The sequence below is a fragment of the Dermacentor variabilis genome, unplaced genomic scaffold, assembly GCF_050947875.1.
Source record: "Dermacentor variabilis isolate Ectoservices unplaced genomic scaffold, ASM5094787v1 scaffold_14, whole genome shotgun sequence".
Classification (NCBI taxonomy): domain Eukaryota; kingdom Metazoa; phylum Arthropoda; class Arachnida; order Ixodida; family Ixodidae; genus Dermacentor; species Dermacentor variabilis.
The window spans coordinates 16,081,574-16,099,659 of NW_027460302.1; the positions used below are offsets into that span (position 1 = coordinate 16,081,574).

General features: G+C 47.5%; 1 protein-coding gene across 2 annotated transcripts in view; it reads right to left on the reverse strand.

Moving 5' to 3' along the window:
* Positions 1-18,086, reverse strand: part of LOC142567821 (multidrug resistance-associated protein 1-like) — a 211,265-nt gene that overhangs the window by 66,541 nt on the left and 126,638 nt on the right. The window lies entirely within an intron of this gene.

Sequence of the window (18,086 nt, forward strand, 5' to 3'; positions counted from 1 at the left end):
ACGCACGCGACTACTATACCTCTTGGAAGATGCCGGCGCTCATGGCTTAAGTTTGTTACAAGAATTTGTGTGTCCACAGTTAATCTTTACGACGCCTCCTGCAATGTATATGCCATGGCTGAATAGCAGCGCCCGAGTTTGTTCGGCGACAGCGTCAGAGTTGCTCCGTGTGTCGCATGTCACCGACAGAAGGGATTAGGAGCGCGGTGGTATAGTCACGTCATCATCGGCGACGCATAAAGGTCTACATCGTTGCTCTCTACAGAGTGCAACTGAACCTGAGCCCATGCTAAACGTGACCGACCTTTAAAACTGAAGGTGGCGCTTAAAAGGACGAACACACGGTGAAAAGACGACACAACGACGAAGAAACGCTACTGACAACTGTTTTATTTTTTGAAAAGGGTTCAATATTTAAGAGAATCACAGCACATGCGCACAACCCAACTGCACCAGCCTTCTTTATCGCAAAATCGCAAACAGTTACGGGAAGTGCAAAATGATAGACCACCTAAGCAGCAAGAAGTGAGCACATGACCAATTGAAGAAAAGCCATAAGTTACGATTTTTCAAATCTCTCCAGAAGTGTGCGCTCAGCCGAGTACAAATTTATTGAAGCATCGCTGATGCACAGACCCGCCTTTTCTGTATGTGGAAAGCTTCCAGCAAAACACTAGCTTTAGCGCTTGCACTTCTGCCCAGAACCTTTGCTTCTTTGAACCGCGGCACGCACTCGCAAACCATCACATGCGAAACTAAATTCGCAGGTTTATCTTGTTTTGTTAAGTTTTCAGAGTGTTCCCTTAAGCGGTCATTGAAGCAACGCCCCGTCTGCCCGATACAGCACTTTCCGCAGGACAGGGGAATAAAGTAAATCACTCCTATAGGGCACACCTGACGAACACATCTTCATGCTGCTTTTTGCAACCACGCTGACCTTCACCGAAGATGCGGGGGCACAGCTTCGCCAACTTGTTTGGCGCAGAACAAGCGGCACATTGTGCCTGCAGGCCACTTCTTTGAGGTTGTGTGAAACCTTATGAATGTAAGGCATCACCTCAGGTTTGGTCTTCACGCGTTCAGGTGCAGCCTTCATTCGTCGCGGACCAAATTTCTTGAGAAGGGTCTCAGCGCCTGCCACAAGGACCGAGCAAGGGAAGCCTGCGGCCAAAAGCCTGCGAACCTGATTGTCAAAACTAAAAAGCATTTCGTGCGGGCACGACTTTTGAAGCGCCGATTCCATGCAGAGCGATGCAATTGCTTTTTTTCGCGGTCTTTGAATGAGACGATTCATAGGGCAAAAGCTCTTTCTTCGCACGTGAGAAATACGCCGAACAGGTGTGTCCCTTAGTTATCGTCAGCCTGAGGTCTAAAAAACGTATCTCGCGATTTTGTGGCAGTTCATGGGTAAAAGCTAGGTCTTTACCATGGTCGTTAAAGGTACTTAAGAGCTGTCGTACCGAACCTTCAAATGAAATGTCAGTACGCGCTTTTAAAAAGGTCGAGAAATCGTCGACATATCTAAAAACCTTTAAAACCGGGCCCCTAATGAAATCTCCAATAAAATCCTTGTTTTTTCTGCGCCAAACAAGTTGGCGAAGCTGTGCCCCCGCATCATCGGTGAAGGTCAGCGTGGTTGCAAAAAGCAGCATGAAGATGTCCGTCAGGTGTGCCCTAGGAGTGGTTTACTTTATTCCCCTGTCCTGCGGAAAGTGCTGTATCGGGCAGACGGGGCGTTGCTTGAATGACCGCTTAAGGGGACACTGAAAACTTAACAAAACAAGAGAAACTTGCGAATTTAATTTCGCATGTGATGGTTTGCGAGTGGGTGCCGCGGTTCAAAGAAGCAAAGGTTCTGGGCAGAAGTGCAAGCGCTAAAGCTAGAGTTCTGCTGGAAGCTTTCCACATACAAAAAAGGCGGGTCTGTGCATCAGCGATGCTTCAATAAATTTGTACTCGGCTAAGCGCACACTCCTGGAGAGATTTGAAAAACCGTAACTTATGGCTTTTCTTCAATCGGTCATGTGCTCATTTCTTGCTGCTTAGGTGGTCTATCATTTTGCACTTCCCGTAACTGTTTGCGATTTTGCGATAAAGAAGGCTGGCGCAGTTGGGTTGTGCGCATGTGTTGTGATTCTCTTAAGTATTGAACCCTTTTCAAGAAATACACCAGTTGTCAGTAGCGTTTCTTCGTCGTTGTGTCGTCTTTTCACCGTGTGTTCGTCCTTTTAAGCGCTACCTTCAGTTTTAAAGAATGCATCACCAACTAGCCCAGCACCAAGTTTCAGTGACCTACCTGTCCGGAATGTTTATAATGGTGCCGCATTCACGCAGAAAATCCATGCCCAAGATCAGATCTTTTGCAGCACTCCGGCAAAACGACAAAAGTAGTAACGAAGGCCGACGCAGCAATATTAATTCTTGCAGTAACTTTGCCTGTGGGCGTCATCAACTGGCCTTCTGCAGTTCTTAAGTGGGGACCCGTCCGTGAAGTCGACCTTCTTAAGGCAACCGGCGAGTTTTTGGCTTATTAGAGAAGTCTAATTGCTAATTTTTACAAAATCGTTGAAAACTTCTGAGGTTCCTCAAGAATGGAAAATTGCAAAATTTATTCCGATACATAAATCAGGTGACGCTACAAATCCTTCCAACTTCCGTCCTATTTCACTCACTTGTACAGCAGGGAAAATTTTTGAGCATTTAATATTAAAACACATCGTAACTTTTGTTGAAAGTCATTCTCTAATTAACCCTAACCAACATGGACTTAGGAGTGGTTTGTCTACAACAACTCAATTAATAGAGACTATTCATTACCTAGCATTAACAATCGATAAGCGAGGACAGGTAGACATAATTTTTTAGACCTATCAAAAGCTTTTGATGGGGTATCGCATCCAAAACTAATCCATAAGCTGCAGGGAATTCTGGGACACGGTATTCTTACAAAATGGTTAAAAGAATATTTGTCAGGACGTCAACAATTCGTTCATTTCGAAGGCCAATCCTCAGACTACGTTGAAGTTGTATCCGGTGTGCCTCAGGGCACAGTTTTAGCTCCCATTCTCTTCCTTCTTTTTATTAACGACATCGCAAATGGCACTGACGCAACGGTACGCATGTTCGCAGATGACTGCATTATTTATAAACCAATACAGACCAAGGATGATCAGGTTGTTCTGAATGACGCACTTAAAAATATAGCAAAATGGTGTCAAGACTGGCAGATGACGCTAAATGCAGAAAAAACTGTCTGCATGACAGTAACGAGAAAGAAAGAACCACTAACCTTTCCATACGAAATTCAGCAAAGAGAACTACATAGGGTAGAAGAATACAAGCATTTAGGTATAATTATTTCTTCCGATCTAAAATGGAACAAACACGTGTCATGCGTGTCAACAAAATCACTCTCAGCGCTTTTTTCCCTTCACCCAACACCAAACTACTCGCGTACACGTCACTCATTCGCTCCGTTATAGAATACGGCGCCATATGCTGGTTTCCATACACTAAATGTGCCATAGCGAAGTTAGAGAACGTACAAAGAAAAGCAGTAAGATTCATTTATAATAAATACCGTCGTCATGATTCCCCAACTGAACTTCTACGCTTAGCCGGACTCCCAACAATTAGCGATCGTGCTAGATATCTCCGACTAAAATTCCTGTTTATGCTCCAGAGCAATGCCCTAAAAATAGACAAAAATAAGTTTTTAGTACACTAACGCTAGAATTACAAGAACGAAACACAATAAACAATTATCTGAGTATAGGTTTCACAATGACACTTTCAGATATTCATACTTCCCGCAAGCTATCAGAGAATGGAATATGTTACCACAAGAAGTTGTCGATTGTACAACCCTCGATTCTTTTTTGTCAAAGCTGTCTAACCATATCTTTGTTGCTACATGATGAAATGTGGTTTTTACATCATGTTCTATTGTCGCCATGAATGTGCATTGTCTATATCGCTGTACGTGAGTATGTACAAGCTTGTTTTTTAACCCAAAGCCAAGGCCTCTTGTAAACGATTATCGTTGAACCCTGTGTGAATGATGTATTTTCTAGAAGAGTTGACTGTTGGGCTAGTTGGTCGTCCATATTTCGCTTGTCGCTTGTCCTTGTCTGTCTTCCTTGTGTCCGTGGTTTTATTTGCGCTAAGCTACCTCTTCAAAGATGTATTTTCCCTTTTATGAATGTACCCTTTCCTGCCAAAGCCTTTGTTAAGGCTAGCAGTATGTACCAAACAAATAAATAAAGTCAGCGCCAGTGTCTACTAGCGCTGTCACTGGGCGTCCATCTATGTGAACGGCGATGTCGGCGCTAACAATTCCAGTGGAGTCTGCGACGTCGTATTGTCCAGTTGTACTGGTGGCGTTGGGTGTGTGGGGGCATCTCGATGGGCGGCAACCTTCCCCCTAGAGATCGCTGCTTTTAGTTTCCCCGACGAGGACTAGGGGACCTGACCCGGACTACATCGGCGTAACTACGACGATGCGGTGAATTAAGTGCTCAGTGCAGGTGACTGAGGTCGACGATACGGTGAAGCGAATGGCTGTGCTGGTGTGGATACGCTGGTGTCGCGTCGGTTGTCCCAAAGAGCGCGAAGGAAGGTGGTTGGAAAGGCCCGGTATCACGGGTCACGATACTGGCGGAAGTGGTAAATATGGCCGGCTTTCCCGCAATGTAAGCAAAGTGTACCTCGGTCGACGGAGCGCTACAAGTCCGTCTTGCTAACAAGTGGTCGATTGATGGGCGGCATTTGCGACCAAGTAGGGGTTGTCGGCGTAGAGTACTAGGACGGCGTTTCCTCGGGCACATTAAGTTGCGGGGTCGGCGGCGGCAGCATGGGGTACGGACGTGTTAACCACTCGTAAGGAAGAGTCAGGGACGACGAGCTGTGCGGCGCGGGGGTTGGATGAGGGACGGCCGACGCGTAGTTTACAGAGCGCTGGTCTGGTAGCAATTCGGGCAAAGAAAACGCGTGCCTGATCTCCTGCCGTACGAGCTCTGCGACAGAAGCCACCACAGGTTCTTGAGTCACGACAAGGTCGCGAAGCTCCTCTCGAACGACCTCGCGGATGCGCTCACGCGGGGAGCACTCACTGCCGGCGGTAAGTGCGGAGGCGCTGATCGGTCGATCGTACTGGCGGCACCGTTGTTGAAGTGCGCACTGGATCGTAGTAGCCTCCTTGATGAACTCCGCAGCAGTTGTCGGTGGGTTGCGAAGACCGGCGACCAGTTGCTCCTTCACGCCTCGCATCAAATGTCGGATTTTCTTCGTTTCAGGCATCGCGGGGTCAGCTCGGAAAAAGCGGCGGGCCATGTCCCCCGCAAACATGGCGACGTTCTCATTCGGCTTTTGTATACGCGATTCGATGAGTTGTTCGGCCGAATCGCGACGATCGTTATTAACGAAAGTATCCAAAAGTCGCTGCCGAAACTCATCCCAGGAAGACATGCGTCTTCCCGGTTCGCGTACCATGTACGAGCGCTGTCCGCGAAGGCAAAGTACACGCGCGAGAGATTCTGTCCCGAGGTCCAACGATTCGGTTTGGCGACTCTCATATTCGAGCCAATCATCGACGTCCTCGAAAACATCACCGTGGAAGGTCTTGGGAATCCGAGGGTGCTCAACAGTCACCTGTGAAGCGCCTGCAGTTGCCATTCCTTCAGACGGAGGACTCCTTGGTTGGGGGAGTTCCAAGGGAATTACCTCGGGGCTAAGACCTCGCTGTCGGCGACTGTAGCGGTGGAAAGGGGCATCCACGGCCGGAACTGGTTGTGGGTTCGGACCGGAAGTGCCGTTCCGCAGAGGAGTCCCGAGCATGAGATGTTGAAGTCCAGCACCTCCACCAGGTGTCACGACGTCAAAAACAGAGGGTTCAGGACGAGGATGCGAGAAACAAAACCAGCTCTGTATTCAAAGACCACCAGAGCTAACGCGCCCCCAACTTCATATTCTTTCCAAATAGGAGTGTGGTTGCTGCTCATGTGCCTCAATTCGTTTTCTTCTCTTTCGTTGCTATCCTTTAGTCGTGGCAATATTAAATTTGTAGGGAGAATTTTCAAACATATCCTGTGGCAGCATCGCAGAGACAACCACAGGGCCGCGCAGGGGTGCTGCAGATGCTCATTTATTGGCATCCCGTTTGAAACGGGGTGGTGAGATAGTCACCTAGCCTACTTAAGTTAATCAGGTATGCTATACATGTTTCTCAAAGCATGTTTACATAAATCCTCATCCTTTTTTTCTCTTTCTCAAAGTTTCTCAATCTACCTTGTATTCCTACATATGCCTGTAACGGATTTGGTCGTATCAATCTCTTCACTGCTTTTTTTCCCCCTCTAATACTCTAAACCTCTCTCATTTGTATCGACTGCTGCCCGGCTGATGCTACAGTCCACTTGAAATCCAAGTGCTTCTGGGTGTAGGTTACTCCCGGGTCTCACTGGGTGAATCGCTTCGCATTGCATTAGGATGTGCCGAGTGGTCTCCGGATTTTTGCTGCAACAGACCTGTCTCCCCTTCTTGCGAATATTTGCTCCGGTATGTTTTGTCCTTCGGCAATTAGCTAGAGCCTCAAATAGCAAGGCCCTCCCCTTCGTGTTGGCGTACAGATTTTCCCGTATAACTTATTTCTTCTTGTTGTTTTGCCCCTGGCCTTCTTTCGTTTTCATTCTTTCCATCCAATTCACTGTCTGTTTCTCCCGCTTTCTTTTTGGTTCTGGGTTGTTTATCTGGACTTTCACTTACACCGAGGAGCTGAAGTCCCTCAATAATTCTAAAGTACCGAAAGGCTTTGATCCAGCAGACGACGCCAGCGATAGGCTCATCGGTGATATGTGATCTTGCTCCGCCCCTCTGCCGCCATGAAAGTTCCTGCGCGCCGGGCGAAGTTTGCGCGTTTCACCTGTTATGCTATGCACATTGCTGCGATAATTTCGCTCTGGGAGGGCCGAAATGCCTTGTTGCTGTGCGGTTGCGTGCCGAAACCGGACGAACGATGGTAAAAAGTTATTTTGCATACCGCGCGGCAACCAGAACCTAACCAGAAGAAAAGTATGGTTGCACAGAATTGGACGGACGGACTTTGAACCGTCGGTAACTGCACGACTATGCAGGCAAATGACATACAACGATGCAAAGGTGCGATAGAAAGTATACACGTGCGTGTGTGGGGCTGTGATATTATCTCGCTCGCGCGCATGAATGTTGATGGCCGAAGTTTGTGGAGATTTTAGTTCGTTATGAGCCCGCTTAATGGCTCAGTATGACCTAGGATGCGAAGGACCGAAATGCCTTGTTTCTGTGCGGGTGGGTGGCGAGATCAGACGGAGGACGGCAAGAAGGTGTTTTTCATCCCGCGCAGCAAAGAAAACCTAACCAGAAGATAAATGTGGTCTCATAATTGGACGGAAAGACTGAACCGTCGGTAGCTGCACGACTATGCGAGGAAAGTAACGTCTAGCGATACCAAGGTACGAGAGAATGTATACACGTGTGTATGCAGAACTGCGATAGTATTTCATTCGCGCGCAAAAATGTTGACGGCCGAAGTTTGTGGAGATTATTGATTTTAGTGCATTATGAGCCCGTTGATTTGGCAAGTGCAGTATGACCTAGCATGCAATAACCAATGTCCTAGTGGGGCAGAAGCGCATTAACTCGCTGACAACTATCCGCATTGCGTTACGTGCTATAAAAAATAAATTTCAGCAGCGAATTCTACTTTTACACTTTCCCGTGTTTGTGCGCGCGCTGTTAACTGCGCTTTACAATATGTCCAAAAAGTCATTTCCAACTCTCATTTCCAACTCTCAATATGTCCGGAAAGTTATTTCCAATATCCTAATCGTATCTTGTGCATTGCATATTTGAATAAATATATTCCTAAGTGCCTGCATTACTCTGCTTTTAAAAACCAATAATACATAGCCAGTGCTACTGTCCTTCAAATAATAAAGTATAATACAATATATCAAGGTACATTACATACAGCCGCGAGCTCGTTCCAAGTTTCCCTTACACTCGAAGGTGTTTCAGTAGTCGGCGATGCCATTTTACTGATGAAAAACACCCAACTGCAAATTACCACAAGAAAAAACGCCAAAAGCGATGCACGGATTGCCAGCAAAACACAGTGCAGTAATAGCCAGGCCAATCCGCGTGCGTTTCGTATAAGGGCCCTCTAATTCTTACGGGGCTTTAGCGGTGCACAGAGGCGAAAAGGCATAATCACAACAATGCGTGTCACGATTCAAGTTTACGTGGCGACGTCACACGGTTCATGAGAACAGCCAACCCCATTCACACACGAGCACTCACTACGCTCGACGTTCGTGTGCCGCGAGGTCAGATCGCGCTGGCAGCCCGGACGCGATCGAAGAGATGCGCTGACGCGATCCGTGCCGCCGTTTCAGAATGTCACGAGAGTTGCACTGGCTCGTAGCACAGAACCACTAAACACAACCGTGTATAGCCGCTACACGACAGATACACTCAGCGGCAAGAAGACTGTTGGCGCACTCGTTTCCACACACACAGGATGTTGTTTAGTTGCCGTGAGGGTGGCACGTTTCAGCGATGTTGTGTCGAAAGTTTCTCGGTCCAAGTGACTGTCAGCCTTCTTTTTTACAAGAATCCTTCGTTCGAAGTAACCGCTATGTGTACGCAGCACACTTACAAGCAAAATAATTCATAGAGCTAACGGGATTAAGGGCAAGCAATCACCAAGGCTCTCGCGGTCACTGAGCGAAAGCGAACGAAAGGTAAACATGCGGAATCGAGGCGATGAAGCCCTCATTCCGCTCTCTTAAGCGTTTTTTTTTCAGCGCTCATTTGAAATTAAAAGACTAGGTTTAGCAGTTCGGGCCCTTTTTTCGTTTTTCATTACAGTTAGGCACCAGCAGGTTTTATTTCCGTGCGTGTGCAGATATTTGTTCACCTCGCGAATGACGCGGTTTAGCGTGGGCACCGTCTAACTTCCTAGGTGGCGCGCGCGGCAGATGTCGCTACCTTATAGAGGGACCTTACGGTGAATGGATGGATGGATGGATCCACCGCCGGCCCCTTTGGAACGGGGCGGTGGTTTGCGTCACGAAGCTCCTTGCTATTATACTGCCGAATTTCCTACCTCGGATAAACAATTAAAAAAAAAAACACTATGAACTACCACACCCAAATTTCCTGATCCCCTATTTCGAACTGTGCTTTTGTACGTCTCCGTTTTTGTCATTTCCCTACTTTTCTTCTGCCTATGTCCGCAATGCCTATTGCGGACATGCTTACTTTTCCACTGCTCTCGCTGAACCCAAGGGCTTCGAGGCGGCCAGTGGTGCCTAAATCGACCGCTGGGTAGACGTCTTCACATTCTAATAAAACCTGCTCCATATACTCCCTAGCTTTACCGCAGAAAGCACTTGCTTCTTCCGTCTTATATGTCGCTTTATAGGTGCGTGTTCTAAAGCATCCCGTTCTCGCTTCGAAAAGTAATGAGCTTCCCTTTGAGCTATCATAAATTGTTTCTGTCCTGATTTCGTTTTTTCCTCTTAAGTAGTTACTCATGGTAGGTTTCTTTTCCATTGCCGCCACCCATGAGATTGTTTCAGCCTCTGACTTTCCACTTGACGTTCTCTGTTGCTGTGTTGCCCACCCTACAGGCCGCATACTTAGTGGTAAGCTTCCTAGTTCTTTTCCTCCACTGTGAATCAATGTTTTTCCTGTACAGATACCTGAACACCCTCCCAGCCCATTTACTTTCTTCCATATTCCTCAGCCGTTCTTCATACTCAATTTTATTGCGAGCTTCTCTCACTTCAAAACTAGTCCAGCCCATATCCCCCTGCACAGCTTCATTTGTAGTCTTCCCGTGAGCGCCCAATGCGAGGCGACCCACTGATCTTTGGTTCCCGTCGAGTCCTGATTGTACCACTGATTCAAAACAACCGCATTTCCAAAATAAGTCCTGGAACCATTACACCTTTCCACATACCTCGGAGTACCTGGTACCTATTGTATCCCCTTAGCGCTCTGTGCTTCATTACGGCTGCATTTCTCTTCCCCTTCACTGTTATTGTTTTTCCCTGTGTTTCCATATATCTATTGCCTTCGTTTATCCATACACCAAGGTATTTATATTCTGTTACCCGAGGTATTTCCTGGCCCTGTATCTCCACTATCTGTTCACTGTTTTCATTGAATACCAAAACACCTGATTTTCTAACACTAAATTTCAAATCTATATTGTTACCTTCCTGCCCACAGATAATTAGCCAGAAGTTGCAAATCACTTTGCTTGTTAGCTAGCAACACAATGTCGTCCGTATGAAATAAACCTGGGAGCTGCTGCTCTACTATTGTACCCGCCTGTTTGTATGAGAGATTAAACCCGATATTACTTCTTTATAGCGCCCTCTCCATCTTCACCATGTACATCATAAACAGCAGCGGGGATAAAGGGCACCCCTGCCTCAGTCCCTTGTTGATATGAACTTTCTCCTCGCTCCTCATCCCTTCCTATTCAACGCAAACGGTATTTTCTAGGTAAATCTCAAAAGCTGTAGACAATAGTCAGCTAAGCCATCCCCTACCAGAATATCCCACAAGATGTTGCGGTCAACGTTTTCATAGGCTCCTGTAATGTCTAAAAAGGCCACATATAACGGTCTGCTTTCTACTTTTGATATTTCAATACACTGAGTAAGAACAATTAAGTTATCATCTAAACGCCTACCTATTCTGAAGCCATTCTGAAGCTCTACCAAAATGCCATTATTCTCCGCCCATGCTTGAAGCTAATTTGATTGCCTGCATTGCTAGCCTGTATATTACCTATGTCAACGGTCTATACGAGTGAATTCTATCTTTCTCCCCCCCCCCCCACCTTTATAAATTAAATTCATTCTACTTTGAAGGATAGACGAATACCAGACAGTTGGCGCCAAAGTTCTTTCCACTGCTTTCACCAGGGGCGCGATCGGAGATATTTTGTTCGATACGCGTTCTGTTCAGTTGCTGCAACGTCACAGAGTTGCAGTATGCAAAATTTGTGACACCGGGGCGGAGAGAGCAGCCAATCAGGAAGCGGTGACCTCCCCGGAAGTTTACTTGCGTCGTTTGTCGTCTGCTTGCAAACAGTGTACTACAAAACCAAATGTTTCTCGTCTTCCAAGTGAATTAAATCTTTATCTAAAGAAATGTACTTTTTTCTTCTCAAGCACAAACACGTTTTCAAATAGTAGTACGTGTGACTACTGCAATTTATAACTATTAGGTTCTTTGCGTCGTCCCTAGGTGGTGTCGCGCACAGCGAGAAGGAAAAAGAAAAAAAAACGACGGGAGAGAGTGGCGCACTTTTCAAGAGGCAGCGACAACATCCCAGTGGCTCGCTGGCACCGATGAACTTGTCGATTTCTCTGTACAACCAACGAATTATTTGTTTCGAGAAACAAAAACGACGCCGGAATTCACTTTCTGCCATCTCTTCAAACGCGTTTCGCACCGCCACCCGCTCTCCTCCTTCCTCTAGAAAAGCCAGCGCAACAACCTAAGTTTCCAACGGAAGCGCCATTTTCTAGAATTAAACTATGAATTGGATTCAAACCTGCCATTTCGCAGCCGAAAAGGCCGCCTGCTGGATCCAATCCAATCCACCAGACGCGCCATGCGAAGCCGTATGATCGCTCCAAACTTCTCAACTCCCGTCGCGTTCGGACGAAATGCTCGGTGGGCGGATGATTGACAGGAGCGTGTCGTCATTTTGACGTCACCAAAAACGGGGCGGCGCCCCGCGGCTGGCGACGTCGGCGCGGAGTAGGCCAATCGCGCGCGCCGGTAACCGAACGAACGCGCCGAACAACCATCTCCGATCGCACCCCAGAGCTTCCTTACTTCTTGGTCCTAGTTCATAATCAGCCTAACGGGAACCTCGTCTAGCCCTGTGGCTGTGCGCTTAGGAATTTTCTCTTCCGCTTTCTTCCAGTCTAAATTTGTCAGCACCAGCTCGTTTTCCACTTGGGTCTCTTTCATGCTTTTTTTCTTCAAATACAACCTCGTCATTGGGTTGGAAATATTCGGCTGTCATTTTTCGGGTGTAATTTATTGCCACTTCTCCTACCAGTCTGTTTTCGTCTTCGTCTAGGATATGTTGTATTGTTGTTGACCTCCTGCCGTCTTACGTGGTTCCAAAATATTCTAAGTGCGGCCATCTTTTTCTTACGTATTTCTGTCAGCCAACGTTCACTTTCACCTTTTAATTTTGCTTGCACCAGTATTTGAACCATAGACTTTTTCTTCCGGTATATTTCCCATTTGCTGGCCACTTCATCGTGCGGCAACTGCGACTTCTTTGCCTGCCCCTGCTCTCCAGATGCGCTCTGTCGTTCAGCGATCGCTTCTCCCTGTTCCACCAGCTTTTCGGCTGCTTCCTTTCCAACAAACGAGGAGCCAGTCGCGAGCGCCACGCAAGAAAACCTGAAACGGCAACGCGCACTACGTGCGGTCCACCGTTGCACTATTTTCTGCGTGCACTGTACTGCGCGCGCAGAAACTTTACGGTGACGGATTGCCAAAAGTGCTTCGTTTCAATGGACATCTACACCCACCGGTATCGATCAAGTTCGAAAAATTACATTCACCGCTAAAATGCCCCGAATGTGCATCCTTACGAGGACGGCGCAGGGGAAGTCACGAAAAAAGTAACAAGTACGCCTAGCGAGCTTTTTTTTTTTGCTTGCATTACTTAAGCCCATTTTAACTGTCTCTAAAGCAAAATAGTTTTCAGATGGTGATTGTCCACGCAGAAGATTCTTACCATCATTTTCCTTCATGTTCAGGTAATCATCATTGTGGTTTAAATCAAGATGAGCAGAACGGTTACGGTAATTTAATGCTGCAAAACGAAATTTGTTTAGACAGCAGGAAGTTAAGTTCTCTCTCGGGAGTCTGCAGCAACTGTGTATTTATCTATGCATTGTGCCAAATTTGCATTGTGCCCTTTCAATGCGAGTGATTGAATTAGTCTCCCTGTAACTGTGTTTGTTTTACGTACGATATGTATTTTTCAACGTAAGATGAATACGTCAATCACACTATGTATATGTCTCTTATCTTGCGTGTGATAAACGCGAATACAGATGTGCTATTCCTCCAGCGCAAAGCAGTGTAAAAAGCGTTCGGTTATATTCAATTGCAGGTTTTACCGTACAGGCACTACAAAGTGGACAATGAGGAAGGCGCAGTGGAAGCTTTCGAATTTCTTTGGGCCTCCTCAAAGCAAGGCAGGCAGGCGTTTTCGCAATAACTTTCTATCGGAAATTCGGAATGCGGCCTCCACGCTTGAGAATCGAACTCAACCTAGTGCAATGGTGCGGGGATTGAGAACGTACAGCAAATTTTAAATAAAAGCGATGAGTTCGAATACAAGTCCAATAATACAACTTGTTTGCTGTAATTTTTTTTTACTAATTGTTAATTCTTGTATAACTGCCAAAACTGTATTGACCTCGGGGACATTTTGGCGCCATCTGATGGAACGTCACCGTGACGTAGAAAGCAACCTCACGTGATACCGGCTGCGAAGCGTTTGGCGTCTGCAGCGGTTGAGCTGCTGTTAACTCCGAGCGTTTGCATGTTTTTTATGCGTGGCGTCTCAGCTGCAAAACAGCCTAGCGCGTACATCCCAGTCTGGTGTGCAGCGAAGGTCTTTAGCGAGTAATGCTTTCAGACTGGTTGCTCAGTCGGGATCCTTCGTACTGCCCGGTCTACCCACGAAGATATCCAGACGCATTCGATACCTTTGGCGAGGTCGGACGCTGCCAGGGAACTTCGCCTACATGCACGCAAAAAGTCGCAAGATCTCTGGAGTTCAAGTGCCTACAATTGCCGATCATATAAGCTGGACCCCACGCTACGGCTACAACTGCCATCTAGCCTTTCCCGCGGTGAAGCAACCTTGCTGTACCGCTTGTGGCTGGGAGTAGCATTCATGAACTCATACTCTTATCGTTTGGGAATGACCGAGAGCCCGATGTGCGATTCCTGTGGGTGCAGGAGACCATCGAGCACTTATTGTGTACCTGCCCCCGCTACGATGTACAACGCCTCTCTCTGCGGGAAACTTTACGCCGACTGGACTTAGGACCGTTCAACGAGTCAAAGATACTCGGACCGTGGCCACACCCGTCACTGGCACGAAAAGCGAATCGTGCATTAGTGCAATACTTGAAGTGCACCGGCTTACGAGACCGTTTGCAGTGTCCCTTTGCATAGTGTCCCGCCCACACGCACTCAGTGCTCACTTTCTACCCTTTTCCTCTTTCTATTCCCCCTTCCCCAACCCCCAGTGTAGGGTAGCAAACCGGATGCTCTTCTGGTTGACCTCCCTGCCTTTCCTATCCTTGCTTTCTCTCTCTCTCTCTCTCTCTCTCTCTCTTCGTGAAACTATAGCTGCACGCACTTTTGCCGCAATAACGGCACTGTTGACAGAATTCGTCGCAGGAAGTGCGGCTTGCAACTTTCGCCAGAAATATCGTGGAACGATGAGTTACCACTTGCATATTAGAATACGTGGAACTTGAACCGCTCATATTTCCGTACCCTTAATCCGCGCTTAGGCACCGATGCACGCCGCATGCACTTCTGCGCCTCTATTTTGACTGACGAAGTGTGCACACTACAGGTCCTGTGTGCATCGCTTTCTCGACTCTTCTGATCATATTTCCTTTTCAGTGACTATCAGCCGAGCAGTAAACCACACTGCAAAAGGAAGAAACTATATTTCTGCCTTGGGAATGCAACACGTTAATTACAACCCTACAGTCAAGATGTCAATCGCCACCCAAAGAGCTGCGTTTGCTGCGGCAAAGGCGAGTCATGTGATGTCACTTCTTGCATCGTAGCGGTAGCAGCGCCGCACTGTAGTAGCCCTCGAGGCCAACATCTTTCCTTCCTGCTTTCAGAAAAAATTAGGTCACTGGAATTGACGGGGCCTGCTTACACATGAATATTATCGTCTGTTTGTTATTCTTACAACCATTTGAAAGGATCGGCTATTCAGCTATTAAGAAAACAGGACTGAATAAATTGCATAATTAATTACAGCACGTTCGTAGCCGCTGAAATTGCAAGGCGTATCCACTTGGAACAAGCTTTCACGATGACAAGCTTCGAGATATCAATTCCCAAAGTTCATTCCTCCAATATCGGCGTTAGTTATTGTTTCAGTGCATAAAACGCCTTTTTGTCAAAAAGTCCGTGGTAAAACAGCACATTTTTACAGCAAGTTTGGTCGTGCATATCGCGAAACCAGTGCTATCTTCAATTCTTTCCAAGTGGATACGACTTGGACACTCACCGGCTGCGATTCGTAAATTGCAGTATGTGCCGCAATATACATAGTTGAAAGCTTCACTAGCGATGTCTTGTTAGACAAATAAACATTTCAAATTATTGTGCAATGAATGTGCGCGTGCTCGAGCATCCAATTCAAGGATGAGAACTCTGCTGTCTGCGACGAGAAGCTTTGACAATTCTGTTCGTGATAACAAACACGAAGTTGTTTTAGTTCACTTCTTTTTTGAAGTACACAGAAGCCTTTCTTGTCGCAGTGAAGTTCGGAAGATTCTGCCCACGCACACGAGTTAGCTGCTGTGGAATGTAAATGCGAAAACAGCTTCGTGTCAGCTTTACCACCACGTGGCACGAACCGAGTAAAAAACGGTCTCGTGTCTCAGCCAGATATATAAAAGGCCAAGACAGAAACGAGCGCTAAAAACCGTGGCTCCTTTGTGATGATGCGATATTGGTGCAATTCCGGCTTGGATGCCGACTATTGGTGCCGGGGGTTAATTGACAATGAAGCATTTCAAAGTGTGTCTGTGTGTGTGAGAGAGAGAGAGAGAGAGAGAGAAAAGAGGAAAGGCAGGGAGGTTAACCAGGTATCCAGATTGCTACCATTGCGCATTAAAGATATGTTCTTTCTCTCTTTAATGGGCCCTTCACTAGGTCTGGCCATTTTGAGATGGCAAGCGCAGATCATATATTGCCTGATAACGATCGTGTCTGCAAAGTATTACATCGCCAGTCGCCACGGAAAGATCTGAAATTTCAAACCGAATTCCGTTTTCCCTCCTCCTCGCGGCCGCCGCGCTACAAGCCGGAGGATGACGTACACGTGCTAGTGCGCCTACGTACACGTGTTAGCGCTGTGACGTCGCTCGTGGTGACACGTAACTTCAAGAATTATTCAAGGCAACACATGTGAATTGTGTAATGGGTGGCTTGAAAAGAATTGAAGCTTAGAGAAATAATAAAACGCACAAACTGAATGTCTGCATGTTTGTTTTAGTTCGCACCGCAGCAAGCGAGATGTACTTCCGTTTCGTCTGCTTGTTCCCAAGTAGATATAGTCGAGCGCGCAGACACCGAAACTATAGCATAAATCATATGCAAGCGATCTTGCGTGAGACAGCGACAAGCGATGCGATGGACATGACTGTCGCGTTCGCTCGTCGCCTACCCCATGCGAACGATGATTGTCAGCGACGTGTCCCCGGTGTTGCTGGTATGAGGGCAGCCATATATGCAGAGGAACTAGCGTGACGCGTGCTTTATTAATTTAAGTTGATATATTGTACTGTAAAACGCCACATAAGATATTTCCGAAGGTCTTGCAGTAGGTTCATTTTCTTGCACGTGTAAAATTCAATAGTTTTCTCGTTGCGTGCGACAATCAGTATTTGAGTGATGTACATCCAGTTCCGGTTTCGCGCTATTGACTAGTCGCTCATAGCACTTCCGGGTGACGAGCGACGAATTCTAGATTTCCAGAACCGAGCGACAAGGCCGAGCGATCCGTTGAAGCGATGGCCTGTTTTGTCGCTCGAAGCCATCGTGTACAACATTGCCCTCAGGGGGTTTAGCCTCATGTCATTTTCTGCCGTGTTCTAGCTGGTAATCATGCTCTGTGATCCGCTTGTGTCTGCCCTAGTATTCGTGTAGCCCTGACTTATACCGCCAGTCAGGTTTCGTTGTGCGCTGCGCGAAACGATGCACTTACAACAGCTCGAGCGCGACGCCGTCAATGGAGGTGCGTCGGGCCCAAGAAAAGCGGGGAGAAAAATGGAGGCGAGGCCCGTGACGTATAAGTCATCCGATTCTCGAGGTTGGGAGAGCGGAGGCGAGGAGTCTCGCTTGCGGAGCCTTTTCGGGGCGCTCACACACAGACGCACGCACTTTCACTGCCCCCCTCCGAGGGCAGACGACCTTCGCAGCACTCGGAGCTGATTTGCGCAAGTCGGCCCTCGTGGTGGCCATTGTCTTGCGTCCCCGTAGCCAGGTGGTCACGCCCGACCCCAGACGGCGCCTCTAAATTCCAGAGCTGCTTTTCTCCTGTAGTCGCCACGTGTGTCAGCAGGCTGACGAATCCTGGGGCCTCAGCACAGCAAAGCACCCTTCCTTTTTTTTGGGGAGGGTGGACTCTTCTTGCTGCCGTAGTCCGCAGTTCTCTGAAGTTCATGGTTGGTTAGCGCTGTCCTCGCTGGTTCTCTGAACGGCGGCCCCACCGCGGGTCGATCGAAACACGTGCAGCGGGCTGAAATAGCTTTGCAGAGCAGTACCCCTTGCAGGCCGATCCTAACAAGACGCACTTTCAGGCACCTCACAAATTCAAACACATAGCTATAGATACGCTCTGTACGCACTTCTAGCAACTAGAATAGGATTTCGTAAGTAATTGCGTGATAGGACACAATGTAGGCAGTAATGCTCGAGTATATATTCCAACTGCACTTCCTTTGTTGTTCACAACGAGAACGTCAATCGTCCCCTGCGGACGCTTGCTGGAAAGGGAGCCTCGCCCAACGCGCTTCCCTGAGCGCAGCTGTCAGGCGCCCGTTCCCGCGCTGAGCGTCGGCGTGCCCCGGCGTCGTGCCTCGTAACCGAGCACAGCTAAAGAGCCGAGGACGCGGGAAGTGGAGCAGTGAATCATCGGTGAATTTCTTTCCCGCCTCCTCCATCTTAATGTTTTCATGGAAATTTGTATTGTATATGTTCAGTGAAAACGCACATCTAAAGAGACA